At 36.1% G+C, this 20,257-nt stretch overlaps 1 protein-coding gene across 1 annotated transcript in view; it reads right to left on the minus strand.

Moving 5' to 3' along the window:
* LOC106066701 (uncharacterized) overlaps nt 1–19,957 on the minus strand; it is a 33,892-nt gene extending 13,935 nt beyond the window's left edge. The window contains exon 1 of the mRNA XM_013225781.2: nt 19,834–19,957. The gene's annotated coding sequence lies outside the window, so the exon portion shown is untranslated. The remainder of the gene's footprint in view (nt 1–19,833) is intronic.
* Between the last annotated feature and the right edge of the window lie 300 nt (nt 19,958–20,257).

A 20,257-nucleotide genomic window follows, 5' to 3' on the forward strand; every position in this document is an offset into this window, starting at 1 on the left:
CAAAAAAGTTTGTGCTACTGCAATACTCGTACAAGGCGCCTGAGGGTCAGACATTTTGGATACATTAAGTGACATAGAAACTCACCAATAGAATACATTCTAAACATAAACATCAGACTCCAAAACACGAAACACTTTCTTATCTTTGAACAGTCTTTGTGTGAGTACAATAAAGATCTTTGCTGACTTATTTTCTAGCCTAGTAGGAGTTGCGGGGCCTGAGGGAAGTCGTTTTTTCTAAGTGCCCTTTGCTGTTGGTATTTAAATGTGACAGACAGACAACCTTGTCAACAAACAAACAAACAAAGTATAATAATTCCTTAAAATAAAAACAAGTTTTCTAACCTTCCATTCATATAGCTATCTCTCAATAATGCAGAAGTTATTTTCTTTATTTAATGGCTAATACTAGCATATTAACATTAACTAATTACCAACAAATAATTGGTTGCCTGAGCCAGCCAGGAAAACCAATGACTTGGCAAAATGTAAGTCATTGGTTAACATGCATGACTAGATGCATGACGCGTAGGACGTAATCATCTTCTTTTTAAAGTAACGTGTAATTAACTAGTTATTTTATTTTTTTATTAATTCAGGTGTTGTCATCGTGGAAGTCTTATAAGCAAATTTGATGACAATTTGCCAAGCTAGATTCTAAAAATTAAAAAAAAAATCTAAGACACAAAGAGAGTTAGTTGAAATAAGAGCTGTTAAAAGAACTATAAACAGACTTTCTCTTATTTTTGTTTCATAAAAGTATTCATTCATCAGGTTTAATGTTCGGATTCCAAGACAATCTCTTACTATTATAAATGCTTTAACCCATTGTATCTACCATCTTCCGAAGAAGTAAAACGTAGAGACTTATAATAGACGTAATGTTACAACTTCCTTTATTTCTTAACGATCTAATAACCTCATTTCTTGAGTAGAATTCTACCATTAAAGTCTGTTTTTTATGTCTGTCTTTAGTAGCACCCCTCTAGACGTTCTCAGTACTTCAGTACTTCAGAGTAATTACTATCAGAATGATTGCGTACCGTGAGCAGACGGTTTTATAGTGTGGCGCAAGTCCTATCATTAAGTTAGCTTTAAGCACTCTCATCTCTACGGCTAGCTCTCTTGGTAATACTATTAAATAAAGTACCAATTACGTGAACCCAAGGGCACGACGCCGTATTTACACTTAGGCAAATGAAGTTATTTACGGTCATTATGGCGTCGTAGTGGTTTGAATAGAGTGAATGAGCACAAATAAGAGATAGGAATTTAGATGGTAATTCAGATAGAAAGTATTAAATGCAAGATATATGACAGAAGGTGCTAAATGTAAGGCTGATAACAGAGTGCTAAATGTAAGACATACGACAGAAAGTGCTAAATGTAATGCAGATTACAGAAAGTGCTAAATGTAATGCAGATGACAGAAAGTGCTAAATGTAATGCAGATGACAGAAAGTGCTAAATGTAAGACATACGACAGAAAGTGCTAAATGAAATGCAGATGACAGAAAGTGCTAAATGTAAGACATACGACAAAAAGTGCTAAATGTAAGGCTGATGACAGAGTGCTAAATGTAAGGCTGATGACAGAGTGCTAAATGTAAGACATACGACAGAAAGTTCTAAATGTAATGCAGATGACAGAAAGTGCTAAATGTGATGTAGATGACAGAAAGTGCTAAATGTAATGCAGATGACAGAAAGTGCTAAATGTAATGCAGATGACAGAAAGTGCTAAAAGTAATGCAGATGACAGAAAGTGCTAAATGTAAGACATAAGACTGAAAGTGCTAAATGTAATGCAGATGACAGAAAGTGCTAAATGTAAGACATACGACAAAAAGTGCTAAATGTAAGGCTGATGACAGAGTGCTAAATGTAAGACATACGACAGAAAGTTCTAAATGTAATGCAGATGAAAGAAAGTGCTAAATGTAATGCAGATGACAGAAAGTGCTAAATGTAAGGCTGATGACAGAGTGCTAAATGTAAGACATACGACAGAAAGTTCTAAATGTAATGCAGATGACAGAAAGTGCTAAATGTAATGCAGATGACAGAAAGTGCTAAATGTGATGTAGATGACAGAAAGTGCTAAATGTAATGCAGATGACAGAAAGTGCTAAATGTAATGCAGATGACAGAAAGTGCTAAAAGTAATGCAGATGACAGAAAGTGCTAAATGTAAGACATAAGACTGAAAGTGCTAAATGTAATGCAGATGACAGAAAGTGCTAAATGTTAAAGTAGACAAGTTACTAAATGTAAGCATGATAAACAATGTTTAATGTAAGTGCTAAATGCAAACTATAGACAAAAATATTTAATGACAGGATTACGAACTCAAGCGCTCAACCCACCTTAAGTTAATAAAAACCACTATGCTACGAAATTGCTTATCAAAATAGAAGTTTTTATAGTTATCTTTTTTTTTTGGTTTTAAACTTTAAAGCCAGAAGCCTAGGACTGAAAGATCAGATATAATTGATATCTACGATTGAGACTAAAAGATCACAAACGTAACAAAAATCTGGCTACATCAGACTTCGCGACTGTTTTTAGCGGCCCCAAAATGGGAAAAGATTCTATTAGTTTTGTGTGGTCCGACCGTCCGTTCGTCCGTCCGTCCCGTTTAGATTTCCTAAACTAGAATAGAGAGTAAAAATCCGACATCATAATATTTTAGGCCATTCAAAGTTCAAATGCAATGGCTACTTTTAGTTTTCTGAAAGCGAAAAATCTAATTTTTAAAATCAATTATGCAAGCAGTTTTTTTCATAAAAATACACCATTTTTACAACTATTTACTATTAATAGTAACAAACACGGGAAGCTTTCAAATAAGGCGGAGTAATAGTTACCATTGTCTAAATCTTATTTATGCAAACGGTTTTAGATTTTTTGTCAAAAAATTTTTTTTTACCTTTTGTAAGTTCTGTCATACTAAGTTCTTATTTTATTAGACTGTGATTTTGTTTCTCTGAATTATAGCTGTTTGAATTATTGCTACTTTAGATTTTAGTATTTTAGTGGGTTCTTTGAGTTACTAGGTCATATGAGTTATAATGACATAATAAAAATCTTGGTGTTGACGACTCGTTTGTTCATTCATAATCAGAGGCTGTACGTAGGACTAACTTTTTTTTTTTGTTGTAGCCGGGATGTCTGGCGGGGGTAGCAGAATAGTAAAAGTGATACTACAATTTACGGCCGAAAAATTCGTGTTGATTCTTATTGAAGCCAAAAGTCTACGTCAGATGACGTTACGATGAGCAGGGTGAACAAAAAAAACAGGTGATTCCAGAGAGCGATGAAGAGAGTGAGAGAGAGAGAGAGAGAGAAGGAAATAGAAAGAGGGTGGTCCGTTCCAATTCAATGTGTTAGTAACAGATACTAGAATTGACGGGCTAGAAACTGCTGACCAATTATTGGACGTTTGAAAAAAAAAAGCTACTATATTCTGTCCATTATAAACACTATAAAGCCTGGGAACAAATCACCGGGCGTAGCCGGTATGTAATGCTAGTAACTAGTATATAGTATAGTCAAGGTCAATGAATGATACATACTATTTCTGAGCTCCACCCCCTCCTCTTTTAAGTATAAACTCACCAAAACAGTGTACAGACCTTAAAACATAAACGATGGGTTACAAGCGACTTTCGGTAGGCATCTAATTAGATCAATTTAAGCTATTGTCTTGAGTGGGGTTTAGAACTATCACAATCTTCAAGTCGGTCACCACCACCAGAATCTCAAACATTTATACACAGACACACATATCATATACCATACACACACAATCACATACACATACACAATTTACACCACAGACACAAACACAGCTAATGTTCAGGGAGTTCCACAATCTTTCCTTCTGTTCATTTGTCTTATTATATGAGAGCAGGGGGCTGTCGGTCAGGGCAATAAATTATAGATTGATAGACTCGACTCGCATTTAATTACATCGTCCGTTTAACAGCTTGGACCCAGGCAGGATCTCCCTATGGGGGCGCGGAGTAATTCAATTCAAATCAACATTGGCGTCCGTCTTAATGGAAACTAATGATTTCTCTCAGGATCAAGTTATCTACAAATACGCAGCTCCTTAACATTGATGTTTGGGCGTTCGTGATTTGCAAATAAGATTTTATGAAGTAACTAAAGAGCTGACGGCTTTCTTTGAATGTGTGAACGTCCAAGTGTCTCGAGACTCAACCTTAAACTACACAAAGAACTTACCAGCTTCTTATCTCGAAGACTTTGCTGGTCAAGTCTATCTAGACATCTAGACATCTAGACTTCACATCTAGTCGTCTATCTAGACATCAAAAAACCTCATCTAGTCGAAACGTATGTCTAGACATCAAGACGTCAAGACTAGTTTGATCATGTCTTTCTTACATCAGAACCTCACGGCCAAAGACTTTCCTTTCACCTATCCTTTGTTGACTTTCAAACGTTTTTCTTCATTCCTTACTATAGCCCGGCCGTCGGCCGAGTCGGTATTGATTTATTTATGGCAGTCATTTCATGTGGTATGAAAGACTAGGTTATTGAAAACAACATATTCTCGCGAAATTCCATTTAAAATTTATCGAGTACTTTTGTTGTTTTTTTAATTAACTGTTAAATGTTTTGGTCTGGTCGTTTACTTTAAACTTTAAGAATTGACCAAGACACAGGTTCTCAACTTGTATACATTTGCGACACATGTGTCTAATGTGTTTTATTTTGCAACGTGGGCCGAAGTCTTAGGGACCAAACAGTACTGCGTCGCGGGCCGGACGAGGCCAGCAGGACAGGGTTTTGGAATGACTGGAGGAAGTAATTAGTTTTCCTTGCTGATTCAGCCAAGCTTTACTGAAACTTGTAAAGAAAGGATGCATATAGGAGTTTAACCTAGCACAGATCTCTTTACGTTTCTGAATCAAACAATTTAGGTCAGACAAAGGTCAGACAAAGGAACAAGTGCTAATAACTTCGGTTTATATTTAGAACTTAAACAAAACAAAAATTAACAAAAAAAAAAAAAGCTTATAGATTAAGTGTATGGGGTTAGTTTGGATCAGTCATGCAATTAAATTTGTAAAAAGATAATCTATAGTGGGGGCTAATTCAGCTTATATCACCATTTCAGTCAAGTACTATTTCTTTCCCTTGGTTGAGAAGCCAAACAAAAAAAAAACTATTACCAATAGTTAATTAAGTAATTAGTTAATTTTTCAATTTGATTCTTGTGTTGTCAAGTAAAAGAAGTAATTGTGTCAAATTTTATCTAGATCCGAGATTGGGTGTCGGGGAAATAACGTGTACAAACTTTTAGCCAGACAAACAGACAGACAGACAGACAGACAGACCGAGTGAGTTGATAAAAGCTTTGTAAATATGCTAAATGTGCTATATGATGTCAAGCAGCTGTGTGCCCTGTTTAAACAAGAGAAAATAAAACAACCCACATACATATAGAGACTGGACCAGGATAGATTTTGTCAAGCGCTAAGTTTTGGATGATAGAGTTTTGTATTATACAATTACCTGCAGCCTAAAAATAGCCACACTCCATAGCCCATATGCGCCATATGCCCTATAATTATATTATAAGCGCAGTAATAAATTTAAAAAAAAAACAACTTTTGTATTATTATGAAAAAAAGTGTTCCAAGTTTAGCAGCTGACCACTATGATCATTTTTTTTGTTACTAAGTTGTTTAAGTTTCTAATTGTTTGGGCGTTTTGATGGAAACAAATATTTTTTAAAAAGCGGAAGTGATGAAATATCAGCTATAGAAAACATGAACAACAAGCTATGAAACAATATATCTAGATTGAGTGTAAAATTGTATTTTAAAAATGGAAAATGCCGGTTTTTGTTTGCATAAAAATTTGTCTTTCGATAAATAAAAACAATTTCCATCGACCAGAACATTGTAATAGATGACGTTTCTGTTATTTGCCCAATTTTTCTAACTACAGTCCCCCCCTCCCACACACACACAACTCTTTTTTTGTAATTTTTTGACTAGAAACATTCGCTGACCTCCTGTCTCTAATCTGGCAGACGTCAACTGAATTTAGCTCCCCTGAGCTCTACCAGGAATGCTTCATTCTGTCTGCTCTTGTTTCGCCCAGTGAACGTAAAGAATCAAATGACGCCCTCTCAATTTGTTTTTTTGTCACCCCATTTTCCGCCGTCAAATTACTGTCTCTCTTTTCTCCCCCTCTTCAATCCCATCATGAGCGCCCTCCTGGTCAGAGAGAAGGGAACTCAAGCTTTAACATGAAGTACATATGTTAAAAAAATAGTGCCTCGGACATCAGAAAGTTCTCATGTCAATAACTTGTGAAGATATATCTGCACTTTTTAAATTAAAAAAGTGACAAAAACATTGACACATAACTAGCCAGGGCTTGCAATTTTTTAAAGACTGCATGCGGGGCATTGCACTTGGGACTCTTTAATCAGTCCTGACGATAATCAATGCGTTTCTGGTAGTCGGCCACTTTCATTTGAACTCAATTAACACCTCTAGGGGAAGCAACTCCCGTGGTGTCTGACTAGACTACTCACAACAATATGGCGTCAAGCTTTCACATTTTAACGTGAGAAAGAGAAAAAAAAAACAACAACAAAAGTTCAAAGTTCAAAGACACATAGAAATCTGCAGCAGTGTGTGTGTGTGTTTGTGTGTGAGTGTCTTCCATAAGAGATAAAAACAAACTTTCCTCTATGACCAAGCATCTGTCTTGTGTTAAGTATTTATCGGGATCCTTAACATTTACTTCTCTACATTCCGAAGTACATCCTGTCATTAACTAAAAGAAGTGGACTACTCATTTTAAGCATATCAAAAAGCAATAGGTTCATAGGTTAAAGAAACAGAAGATGAAAACTTCCTTTCAACATTAATGGTAAAAAAAAAAAAGAAATCTCCCAAGAAAGACGTAGGTGATGTCATTGATGGACTCAGTTCTGCAAAATAAAGTTTGTTTCATTTACTTTTTCCCCTTATTGGCTAACTATAAAGCTTATACCAACTCACTTTGTCTGTCTGTCTGTCTGTCTGTCTTGTAAAAAGTTTTTTCACGTTATTTTTCCCCACACCCAATCCCGGAACTAGTCAAAACAAGAATCGATATTTTTTAAAAAATTAAACAATCAGTTTATTAACTATTGGTAATTATTATTTTATTTGGTATCGAACAGGGGAAAGAATTTGTACTTGACAGGTGTGGTGGTATAAGTTGAATTAGTCCCTTTGAGGAGATTTGAGCCCTGAGTTCGAATAAAAGTACAACCTTTTTTAAATACATTTAAAAAGTGATCACGGTAACATTCACTGATACCCCCCTTCCCTTTCTCCCACACGGACTCACACGCCTACTTTTTTTTTCCCCAACTGGTCCAGACAACTGATAAGGACATAGCGCAATGAGAAAGCTAAAAGCATAAAATTGCGCTAAACAAAAACAAGAGGTGAAAATAGTTAAAAGAGCTCAAACGTAAATGAGTATTTCAAAGAAATAGAACTCATTGAAAAATACCGTAAAGATAATTTTTTATTATTAAATGTAAAAAAAAAACAACAAAGAAATGATAATCGATTTTCGTAGGGAAAAAAAGGAAAATGAAATTGTTTCTGTAGCTGGAGAGACTATTGAAATAGTGCAAACTTTTAAATACCTTGGTACTATCCTAGACAATAAACTAAATTTTACTGCAAATACTGATTACATCAGCAAAAAAGGGCAGCAAAGATTACGATTACTTAAAAAAAAAACTGTCCTCGTTTAATGTTAGCGAAAAGGCCTTGGCGATGTTTTTATCACGCTCACATCTGCAATTTTTTTAAAGCTTTAGGATAACTATCTGGTATGGCAATCTGAGCATTAAAAATAAAAATAAACTTCATAAAATCCTAAATGCTGCTGGTAAAATCATTGGCAAAGAACAAACCCCATTTGGGCAGCTGTTTGAGACAAACATCCATAATATATAGAACAATAAAAACAACACAAGACACAGATATTTTACAAAGAGAATTAGATAAATTACAGAAATGGGAATCAAATTGGAGCATGTCTTTCCACACAGAAAAATGTCAGTTGTTAATAGTAACAAAAAAACTATAACAAATTAATTCCACTTATCTTATTCATGGCAAACCAGTAACACAGACTAAAAACGCAAAATACCTAGGTGTTATAATAAATGAAAAACTGTCATGGAATCCACATATTGATGAAACTACAAAAAAATCAAACAAAGCATTAGGATTTATTAAAAGAAATTTCTATAAATCAAATAAGAACATAAAACTAAAATGTTATTTAACCTTGGTTAGGCCAATAATAGAATATGCATCCTCCGTTTGGGACCCCTCAACTCAAGAAAACATAAGGAAACTAGAACAGACACAAAATAGAGCAGTGAGATTCATAACAAACGAATATTCACATTTGACTAGAGTAACACCTTTAGTAAAATCACTAAATTTAGAAAGCCTTCAGGACAGAAGGCTCAAAAGTAAAGTAGCAATCATACATAAAACACTGAACCATAATCTTCAAATACAAAAACAAAATTTAATAAAATACTCTGAAAGACACAAAGATAAAGGCACATTCCTCGTCCCATATGCTAGGACAAATTTGTACAAATACTCCTTCTTCCCTAGTGCTATTAGAGCATGGAATGGGTTGCCTGAGCTAGCCAGGAAAACCAGTGACTTGGCAGAATTTAAGTCATTGGTTAATATGCATGACTAAATGCATGACGCGTAGGACGTAATCATCTTCTTTTTTGAAGTAACGTCTGTATTATATAAGATAAGATAAAAAAAAGCTAAAAATATTCTAGAAATAAAAATCACCCTTTGGGTCAGGATTTTGTAATTTTACCATCACAAAAGAGATACAAGACACCGATAGCAAAGACAAACAGGCACAAACACTCTTTTGTTCCCCTGGCAATCAAATCATTAAATAGAAACAATCTGATATAAACTTTTCACATGTAAATTATGAGTGAGTCTGGTGTGAATGTACATTTTGTTTTTCTATAGTTATAATGTTTTGTTTGGTGTAATGCACAAATTGTAAGACAGATTTCCTTACGGACAATAAAGATTATTATTATTATTATTATTATTATACATACACCAGAAATACCATCTATAGCTATTCGCCATAGATGCACATCTCCATTGTAGCTAGGAAGTCGCCAATGATTCGTGTGACTAGATACAGAATAGACAATGACCGGAAGTATAACTACAGTTTCATCAAGTTGGTGGCCAGTTCTATCAAGTGAACGTGTGGGGAGAATGCCAATCGATTATCACTTTAGATGCCACACACACACAGATACACTACACACACACACGCCACTTACAACACATACAGACTTTGAAAAAAAATAGGATTTTGTGTTTGTTTTTTTTTGTTTCTGTTTTTCTGTTTGGAATAAATGGCACCGGCTGGAGAGAAAATTGATTGAAAGGAAACATAATCGGTGTTTTTGTTTTTTTTATAATTACTTTCTGTATTGCTACAGAAAACAATTGAAGAGATTTATAAAAATAATCTCCACACTTCATTGAAATAGTAAAAAAAGGAAAAATGTATGCAAACTGTTTCTGTTTATATAAAACAATATATATACAATTTTCTTTCTTTTAAGGATTCAATTTAGTAGAAAATTTAAAGTAATTTGATGCGTTATTAATATTGGAAATAATTTCTATAATTTCTGATTAACAATGTTCTCTAGCCATCCATATTATGCATCATACCGTGTCTCATATTCTTTTTGATAGCCCCAGATCTCTGAAAAGTCTGGTAAGCCACAAACTCTTGACCTGTATTATTACATAAATCAGCGTGCTTTATGCACAACAACATGATGTTAGTTTATAGGGCAAAAGAATAGATTTGGTTTACTCAGATCCTGGGCTGGCTCTAGAGTGTCAACAGCGGCTTAGATCCACACTACCCTAAGACTTCACAAATTGCCTATAAACCTCATTGCTATTTAAGACGAACTCGAATATTAAATCCATGAATTTTTGTTGTATGTTCTCCGTTTTTTTCTCTCTTTCTTGTAAGCTGTATAAGAAATGGGTGATCTTGACTGAGTAGTTTATAACATCAGCGTGGCTCTAATGTTTAAAGCTTGTACCGGATTTCAGTATCCCATTACGTCCGGTCAAGGGAAGCTACTCGCTCTTGGCTTGTGAACTAACACAAACACACAACACGCACCCTTGTTTATCCAGGGAGCTCAAGAAAAGAAAAAAAAAGGGGGAGGGACTTTTAGAAATCATATTTCCAATAAAATGATAAACGCTTACCAGCTACAGCATTGCACCCAAGCTACCTTACTTGTCCAGTGGAATCATACCATATTCTTTATATTCACACTTTACGCTAGCGAGTTGTTATGGAGAGTATGCTGTATATACTGGAACCGAAATATAATGGGGAGCGGATGTTTGGTTGTGTAGGCTTAAGAGTTTCTGATGAAACCACGAGGTGGTCTGAGGCTTAATTCAAGTTAAAGGACTGGGGGGGGGGGGGGAGTTGAAGAGGAGACTAAGCGAGAGAAGCAAGAAAGAAAGGATACAGGGTACGCTAGGGATTTGCCATCATTTGGTAGCCCGGGGGACTCGACCTCTTTAGGGGATCCTGCATTTTGACATTTGACATCATGACATGATTTATATTAATATTTAATGTAAAAAAAATCGAACACTCATTTGAGGAGGTCTATTTAAAGTCTTTTACTAAAAAAGCAATATACCTACATCAGTTTAGTTGTACTAACTGTCTGTAGCTACAGACCATCAACCTAGCAAATACACGAATGCATTGAGATATTTGGAAGATTGTTGTAGAATTTGATTGGTCTTTACCGGGGCTACCAAGTCATATTTTAAAAAATGATGCACAACTTGTTTGAAATTGTATGTCGATTTATGACCGCTAGATATCTGACTAGGTCATCACATTGTCCAGTTGACAATTCTTTCAAAATAAACACGCCGCTTGTTCGGACAAGTCAAAATAAACAAATCGGACAAATTTATGAGGCATGTAGAATCGGGAGTTTGCTGAGGGTTGCATTTCAAATCTTTTTTTTTTCTTCTGTCCCAATGCTTTAGTGCTTATATACACAAACTAAGGTCTGCGGGGCAAATCTTGCCCGTGACACAACACGGTGCACAACACGTTGCAAGATGTGCTTTAGAGGGTCACTTCATTTGGACAGTATGGACTCGACTATTTCTGCAGTAATAAGGTCTGTGACTTGAGTCGAAAGTGTATACAGTGAAAGGTTTTGTAAATAGCTACTTGTTTTACAAGCTTGAATTTTTATTTTATTTTCAATTTCTAGAAATCATTTTTTAACTCTTTCTTTCCTAACTGAAGATACCAACGTTCATTCCACCAGAATGTGGTAAATAATTACGGAGAGAAAGAGTTAAAAATTAACATTGAAATTTACTTGAAAGACTATGAAGTGCATTAAGAAATGGATTTTGTGTTCAAACGCATTGCAGTTGGCATGACGGCCATTACATTACATATGTAATACTCCATGTTCAATATTACACATAACCTTTTTAAAGTGTCACACATGCTTCTTATCTTATATTATACATTACAGACGTCAAAAAAGAAGATAATTACGTCCTACGCATTTCACGTGTCAATCTAGTCGTGCATGTTAATCAATGACTTAAAGTCTGCTAAGTCGTTGGTTTTCCAGGCTGATTTAGGCAACCCATTCCATTCTTTAATGACACTAGTGGATAAGGAGCACTTGTTTGAATTTGTTCTAGCGTATGGAATAAGAAATGTGCCCCTATCTTTGTGTCTTTCTGAGTATTTCATTAGGTTTTGTTTTTCTATTTGTAAATTATGGTTTAGTGTTTTATGTATTATAGCTACTTTGTATTTTATTCTTCTGTCCTGAAGTGTCTCTAAGTTTAGTGATTTGAGTAATGGTGTTACTCTAAACAAACTGGAATATTCGTTTGTTTATAAATCTTACTGCTCTATTTTCTATAACACATAACTTAGCTGCTTATAACGACGATTTTACATGATATAGTTATATCCTCCAAGTTTTCGGAGAACTGGATCTACTTGAGTAAACCAATAGACACATGTTTGCTTCGTCTATTGATTATGTCTGGAGATAAAAGTCAACATTTGGGTCGCTTGTATTATTTTCTCGTTAGGTTGTAGGACTTTTATTTCCGAGAGAGTTCTTTCATGGATTCGACTGAAGTTTTTCTACTGTCAGACACAGAGTGTCTAGTCTAGACCTTCCCTCCTTCCCACGCACGCACACTTTTTAACATACTCAACAGCTGTACGAGACATGGTTCTCGCGTTCTTTAGAAAAAACCTGTGATGTTGATTAAGCTTAATGGGAAATTGGTTCCCGAAATTTCTTTTAAGAAAACAATGAAAAGTGGACACATAGAGTCATTCTTATAATTATTTTTAAATAAATTGTGAAATGTATCTATATAGTGTCTTGTAGATGTTTTTCTTGACCAACGAACTATCAGAATATGCTTGCCAGTAAAGGTAGGGGTTTGGGCAAAGACGTCAAAGTCAAACAGTAACGAAGAAACATATACGAATAACAAATAATGACCAAGTCAAATAAAGATTAACTTTTCGTATAACTTTCAACTTTCTCTCTCTTTTTCTCTCTCTCTCTCTTTCTCTCTTTCTCTCTCTCTTTCTCTCTCTCTCTCTTTCCCCCCTCTCTCTCTCTCTATCTCTCTAGATAAAAACATTACCAGACTAAGAAGCTAATATGCAGGAAAATAAACACACTGTGCTAGTGTATTATTAAAAGTCTGAAGTGCTTACTTAAAGATTCACTTAAGTTTAAGAAACTTTGATATTGGGTTAATGTACCACTAAACGTTCTTAATAAAAAATAATTACAAGGTTACAAAGACAGTTTGTGTGGAAACACAAACTCAAAATCGGCCTCCAAAGAGGTCCACACAGGCAGGTAAAAAGGCAGGTTTCAATATTTTCAGAAAGAACATCAGAATGAAATTCTATCAAAGACAAATGTCAGAGAAGAATGGAGAAAGAAGGTTGACAGATCTTGTCCAGCAGACCAAAGGATAGGTGAAAGTGAATTGTAAGTTACATGCAAGACTGGCCTAACGGATGTCATAGAATGAATATCTAATGGATCTAATTGTTTTGTAAAGGGTCAAACTCTTATTACTCAAGAAAAAAAATATTTAAAAAACAATTCTATTAGTTCAGTGCTACAGGACGGCTCTGCAGTTCACGCGATAATATGAAAGATTACGTATTAATTGTTGTTTAAAATTATGACCAACTTATATGCATACTTAATAGAATTTTTCTCTTTAAAAAAAAGTAAACATTTTTTGTGTAAATGTAGTAGTAAATATAACAGGGCTCACTCAACTTGGCAATAGAAATGTAACAAAAAATCTAAAAACGTTTGCAAAAATATGTTTAAAATATGGTTAGTTTTTCTTTTCCCTACTAAAGAGCCTCCCGTGTTTGTTACTATTTATAGTGAATAGTTGTAAAAGTGGTGGGTTTTTATGAAAAAACTGCTTGCATAAGTGATTTTAAAAAATTAGATTTTTCGCTTTCAAAAAAAAAAAGTAGCCGTTGCATCAGAACTTTGAATGGTCTAAAATATGTCAGATTTTCAATATATTTTCTAGTTTACGAGATGTAACCTGGACTGACGGACAGAAGGACAGACATTAAACACAAAACTAATAACGTCTTTTCCCCTTTCGGGAGCCGCTAAAAATGCGTTCAATTTAAACATTCAAAACATAACCCCCCCCCCCCCCCCCAAAAAAAAAAAACAGCTTTGTAATCTTCTTAACAAGTTTTCTTAAATGTTAAATACACTCACAGACACACACTCATCCATTCACATTCATTTACAATCATACATAAACACACACACATTTATACATACACAGCCATACACAGTCATTGAATATTCTCATTTACAAACGGATTACTTGCAAATTCAATCCACCTTTGTTCCAGGGGAACGAACACATAACATTAAGAGTTGCATTATCACAACATGAGAAAGTTATTAAAGCTGTATGAAATTATTGGAGCAAACAGAACTCTGTCAACAAAAACATCAGACATCAGATCTTCCTTCTATTTGTGACACTATCACACAGCAATGTAATTTATGATCAAGGGAAACAACCAATTGATCTATATTCTATGTTTGGTGTCCCTAACTTAATGAGGGAAAGCGTCACTTGTATGGCTGCAGTGGCTGAAAGTCAAAGCACTTGGTTTCTGAACCGGGTCTGTGTTCAAATCTTGTTTGTAAAATGTTTTACATGTTTCGGATGTTCCTTCAGAGTTGAAGATAGTTTACTTCCTAGTCCAAACCTCCCGTAGGACGACGGGGAATGGGAGCGGGCAGGGTTTGTACCCGGGACCATCGATAAATCCAAACGACAGTCCAGCGCGCAAACCGCACGACCAGGGCAGCCATCTTGGTGAAACACTGATATTTTAAATTGCGGAATTTTTAGTACGGTCCAGATTGGTACCTGATATTGGTTGGTGAAAGTCCAAGTGGTTGGTCGTTATCCTAGTATCCAGGTTTTCATCAATATCTGCCTCAGGAAGATCCTTATGATCAGTTGGCAGTACAATATTAGTAACGAAAAGTTGTGGCAAACAACAAAGCATTAGCCCACAGATATTCTTCAGAAACTCTGGCGATGGATAGGTCACCCATTAGTAAGCCTGCATCCAAAATCACAAGATTACACCTCATGTATAACACCCCCCACGCCAAAAAAAAAAAATTAAAGAGGAAGAGGGGACCGCCCAGGAATACATGGGGTCGATATTTGGAAGCAGATGCCAAGTAGATGGAAAAGACATGTGAACAGTTGGAGAGACTCGCCCGGAATCGACACGCCTGGAGGGACCTGGTTGGTAGGGCATGCAACTATGACATGAATATTACCCTCATATATATTGTTTATATATTGTATTATATTTTTAAATATTTTATGAGCTAAAAGTAAAATAGGTTTACATTTAGAAAATGTGTTTGTGAATTCGTTAAATGGAGCTAGAAGCCAACACGCCTAACACAATGACACCACAAATGACACCACAAAGAGCCGCAGGAACCAATCCGTGGTCAATACCAGGCTCAGTTTCTCTAACAATCATTGAACGCCAGCAGACACACTGTTTTGATTGATTGACCTCATTTCCGAGTTAAAACCCTCATCAAATTTGTATTTCCCTTGGTAACCAGACTTTTAAAAAGTATGCCTTACTTTTGAACGAAACACGTCCCCAGGCGATTGGCACAAATGAATTTTTTTTATAGAAGAAAAAGAGAATACGTTATGAGACTGTATTGAGAAAAGCTATGTCTTTGCTTCATAATGAAACTATTAAAGTTCATCTTCTCGGGGATCCAGTGTATTAAAAGTATAATGTACCATTAACAAAAGCTAACAAAAACAATCTGGAAAGTCAGTCCCTATCCAAAATAATAAGCATCCATTTGCCATAAAAAAATAAAGGAAATAGATTGAATAATAATCAGCCCTTGTTGACTTGTATGAAAGTTACAGGCTATATGGGTATTCTTTCTTGAAAATATTTGTACTACAATACAATCGGAGTTAAATAAACAAAATACAACAAAACAAAAACAACTTTTCTTTTGAAAAACAATGCTTATATTCGGTGTATCAATTAGTTTGGATTTGTCATGTCATTAAATTTGTAATACATTGAGACTAACGATACTAAATCTGTGCGATTAGAAATATTTTTGTCTATTGTTTTTGTTAAATCAATTTCACGCTTTTAGCTTTCTCAATACTCTGTCATCCTATCACTTGTATGGAACAGTTGGAAAGGGGTCCGGGGAGAAAGAACGGGATATCCGTGTCATCGCTTTTTAAATGTATTCATATAAAAAAAAAGGTGGCAACAACCGGAATGGGAACTTATTCGAACTTATGGGCTAAAGCGTTCTCAGGCTTCTCAAGCCAACACGATAACCACTCTGCTAGCAAAGAGCTTATGAACATGGAAGATAGTAGAGTTATCTATTGTTTCTATTTCATATTTGTGTTCACTAAGCCTCAGACGACAACCTATAATGGGGACTAATTCAGTTCATATCACCACTTCAGTCAAGTACAATTTCTTGTCCTTGTTCGAGATAACAAACAAAATAATTCATTACCAATAGTTCATTAACTTTTTTTTTTAATTGATTCTTGTGGTTGTCATCTAAAAGTAATCATGTGCCAAATTTCAGCTTGATTCCAGATTAGGTGTGGGAGAAATAACGTGCACAAACTTTTTACCAGACAGATAGACAGACTAAGTTGATATAAGATTTGTAAATATACATTTGACAGAGCTAGCATTAGATAATTGGAGGCCCTATACGAAGTGAATTAACGTCTGTAATATATAAGATAAGAAGATAAGAATTTGTTGGCCTCAACTGAAAAAGAAAAATTAATTTAAAAAAAAATTGCAAAAAATAAGGCAATTTAGTTAAATCGTAATGTACTTCAACAAAAACATGGGGCACAAGTTTCACTCGTTTTGCCTTATTTTCTCTATTCCTTGTTTGCCTATGCCTAATGCCGGCACAGCACTCACACTAGTTTCACTCAAACGTAACATCTGACAGAGTTACATCAGAAAGATTACATGAATACATTTTAGATCGCCATAGAAAGGTCAGATATAATCTCTTAGACTACTGAGACTTTCATGGGACTATTGTTCCAGGACTGCCCCCCAATTAGTTTCTGCGAACCTTTGGCCCAAAACAAATTAACAGAAAGGCAACAAGAGCCCTTTGCCCTATTTGAGTTTGACAAACAGCTGATCCCAATCACTCCTCCCTCCTGCGTTCCCTCCCTCCCCACGTATGAACTGCGACCAATCTCATGGGGTCCGAAAGGTTAACAAGCGTTTAATTATTGAGTGTTCAGATAACTAGAACATACCTCTTTTTTCTGTCATTTGTGTTTTCTTTTTTCTGACTGTGATTATAAAGCGTGGAGTTGTAGAAATTTGCAAAGATGACTCTTATTAACCTTGAAGAATTATTAAAGGCGGCACTGTGGCTGAGCAGTAAAAAGCTTGGCTTCCGAACCTGCTGTCTTGGGTTCGAATCTCGGTGAAGACTGGGATTTTGAGTTTCGTGATTTTCAGGGCGCCCTTGAGTCCACCCAACTCTAATGGGAACCTGACCTTAGTTGGGAAAGTAAATGCGATTGGTGGTTGTGCTGGCAACATAAAACCCTGCTCGGTAACCGTTGGCCAAAAGAAACAGATGACCTTAACATCGTCAGCTCTATAGATTGCAACTTAACTTTTTTTTACTAGAATTACTAAAAGCTTAGGGCCTTATCAAGTCTATATCCGGTCCTGATGGGAGGGATCCAAGAGGATGTGCACTTCTTTCATCCCTTTTTACCGTATCTCCTATTGTAAGGTGTTCGGGCTAGTGGCCTGCATAAACTTATGCAAGTCATTACTTACCGATGTTGATCCTTAAAAAATTTGTTCAAAATTATCCAAACCAAACTAACACCGTATGTCACATGCACTCCGGAATTAAGCAGATTTTTGTTAAAAATCCATCAAGGCATAGCGCCTGAGGTAAAACGAGAGAAAGACTAAAGAAAAGTTGACTGCATGATATGAAAGAATGGACCAGCATCAAGATAACACTTTAAACGTATAGAAGTGTTTATCATAGCAGAAATGAAAAGGTCAAAGCTGGTGCCTAAAGACACACAACCAGAGTTAATTAATGAAATTAAAGAAGAAATCGATCTTTTTTTTTTTTAATGAAATAGTTATATTTCTGAGCATGAATATTATTTCCAAATGTTTGCCTTTCTACATTGCAATCTTTGCTCGAATATTTAGGTCATGTTAAACTCTGTTCACTGAGCTACCTAGGGGGCATCCATTTTTAAATGGGCTAATAAAACTATACACGTGATTAGCTCGCAATTAACTTCGTCGAGACATGGGTAGTGAATTTGATTCAGAATATCTTATAAGATGTCGTCTGACCTTTACAAAGTGACCTTCACCTTTACGTCTTTGGGTACGACAGGAAGTACTCGAACTCGGGACATTCAAAACGAAAGCTCAAAACACAGACCACTCGAACGTAGTGCTGGAATTTGAAGGCTTTAGGCAGTTAGAGGAATGGAGGAGGGGACGGCTCAGGAATACATGGCGCCGTGATTTGGAAGCAGATGCCAAGCAGATGGGCAAGATGTGGGGATAGTTGGAGAGACTCGCCCAGAACCGAGACGCCAGGCGCCAGGAGGAAGCTGGGTGGCCCATTCCCCAGATCGGGACCACAGGCAGATATGAGATGAGGAGATGTAATACTAGTAATACATCTAAGAGGATGTCATATGTCACGGTGTGGGTAAAGCGCTTGATTTCCGAACCGAGGGGTCGCGGGTTTGAATCCCGAAAAAAAAAATTGGCCGTTGCACCTAAACATTGCAGCCGCATCGCATGGTGAAATAATATGTAATTTATTTCTCTTCTAGTATTTTGAGATCTGAGTATGACAGACGGACAAACGGACAGACGGACATTTTGCACAAACCTAATAGCGGCTTTTCACCTTAAAGGAACCGCTAAAAAGCAATTTGTAAATCCAACCTGGCCACATTTTTAAGGAAAGAGATGTCGCTGCTTCTGTCTCGGAAACTATTCAAGGCCATTACCTGGCAACATGATATAATAGAATGTAAGTATTAAACGAGTGCCAGATGAGATGATGCTATTGAAATTAAAACACATGTCGTCTGCTAACATTTCTGATGGGTTTGATTGCTACAGTGACGTAATTTGGATGGACGGAAAGAAATGCAGTCAGTACATTCAGACTTAAAGGAGGAAACTAGAGTGGGCGTGTCTCTATTATTTTAGGCAGTGGGTTGAGGGGAAAAAAATGAAAGTAACGAAAGAGAGAACAAAGAGAGAGGGGGGGAGAAGAAAGAATGCAACACAAATGATATGAAGAGAAAGATAATTACGAATAAGAGACAAAGAGAGAGAGAAACAAGGCTAATATGAGAGAAAACACAGCAAGAGCTATATGGAGATGTTATTTTCATAGAACTAGAGCTGAGGTGGACAATAGTCAAACGAATTTCCCTTAGTTTGGACCAATAAAATAATATCTTCATTTTAAGCTCCGTCAGTCTTTAAGTTTACTTAAGTCTCTGGAAACATCCTAGTACGAATCTTATATAACCATAATCTAGATTTGCAATATGAAAACAAAACTATTTGGTAATTCGAGTTTAACCCCCCCCCCCCCCCCCAGCTTTTCATGTTGTTGTTTTTATTATATTCTCCTCAAAAGTCTCAAGGGCCAAAATCTGATAATTCCCTCAGAGTCTACCATTTCATTTCGTCATAATTTATAGTAAAATAGTAAATACTATGAGACATATGCTCGAAACCCATGATTAAAAAGTGCTGTAATTTACGTTGCTGGAAATACCCAACTTTAACCTACATAGTTTGCCACCCAGGACGATGAGGAAGCCGTTACCTGTTCTGAATGGATGATGAAGTTTGCATTTAGATTTGTTATCGTCAATATAATTTTACCGTTCTTCATTTAGAATTTAAGATCGAGCTTGCATACGTTATGTTACAGAAGACATTTTGATTATCTTACGTGTGTGTCTTATTATCTATTATTTACGGTTGGCTACTCACGTGATACAGGCGTCGAGTGTTCACTTAGTACCAGATACATCCAACTAGAGCGCACGACCCACAACCCGGTCTCTTAACAGGTGATTCTGGCACTCATTCTGCCACACTCGTTCCTTGCGCTGGGCGCTCCCCCCTCTCTCGCCAAGCCACACTCGACGAGACGCCTGGGGCACTGTATGGAGACTTCACAATGGAATTAGGTCACGCGCTTACAATTGTGTGCACACAAAATATATACGCAAGGCCATTTACAAAATCAGGGGACGTGGTGGATGAGAGGTAAGTGCTTTGCATCCGAACCTGCGGTCCTAGGTTCGAATCTCGGTAAAGACTAGGATTTCGAATTTCGGCATTTTTAGGGAGTCCACCCAACTCCAATGGGTACCTTACTTTAATTGGGAAAGTAAAGGCGGTTGGTCGTTGT

Source organism: Biomphalaria glabrata, chromosome 15 (genome assembly GCF_947242115.1).
Source record: "Biomphalaria glabrata chromosome 15, xgBioGlab47.1, whole genome shotgun sequence".
NCBI lineage: Eukaryota > Metazoa > Mollusca > Gastropoda > Planorbidae > Biomphalaria > Biomphalaria glabrata.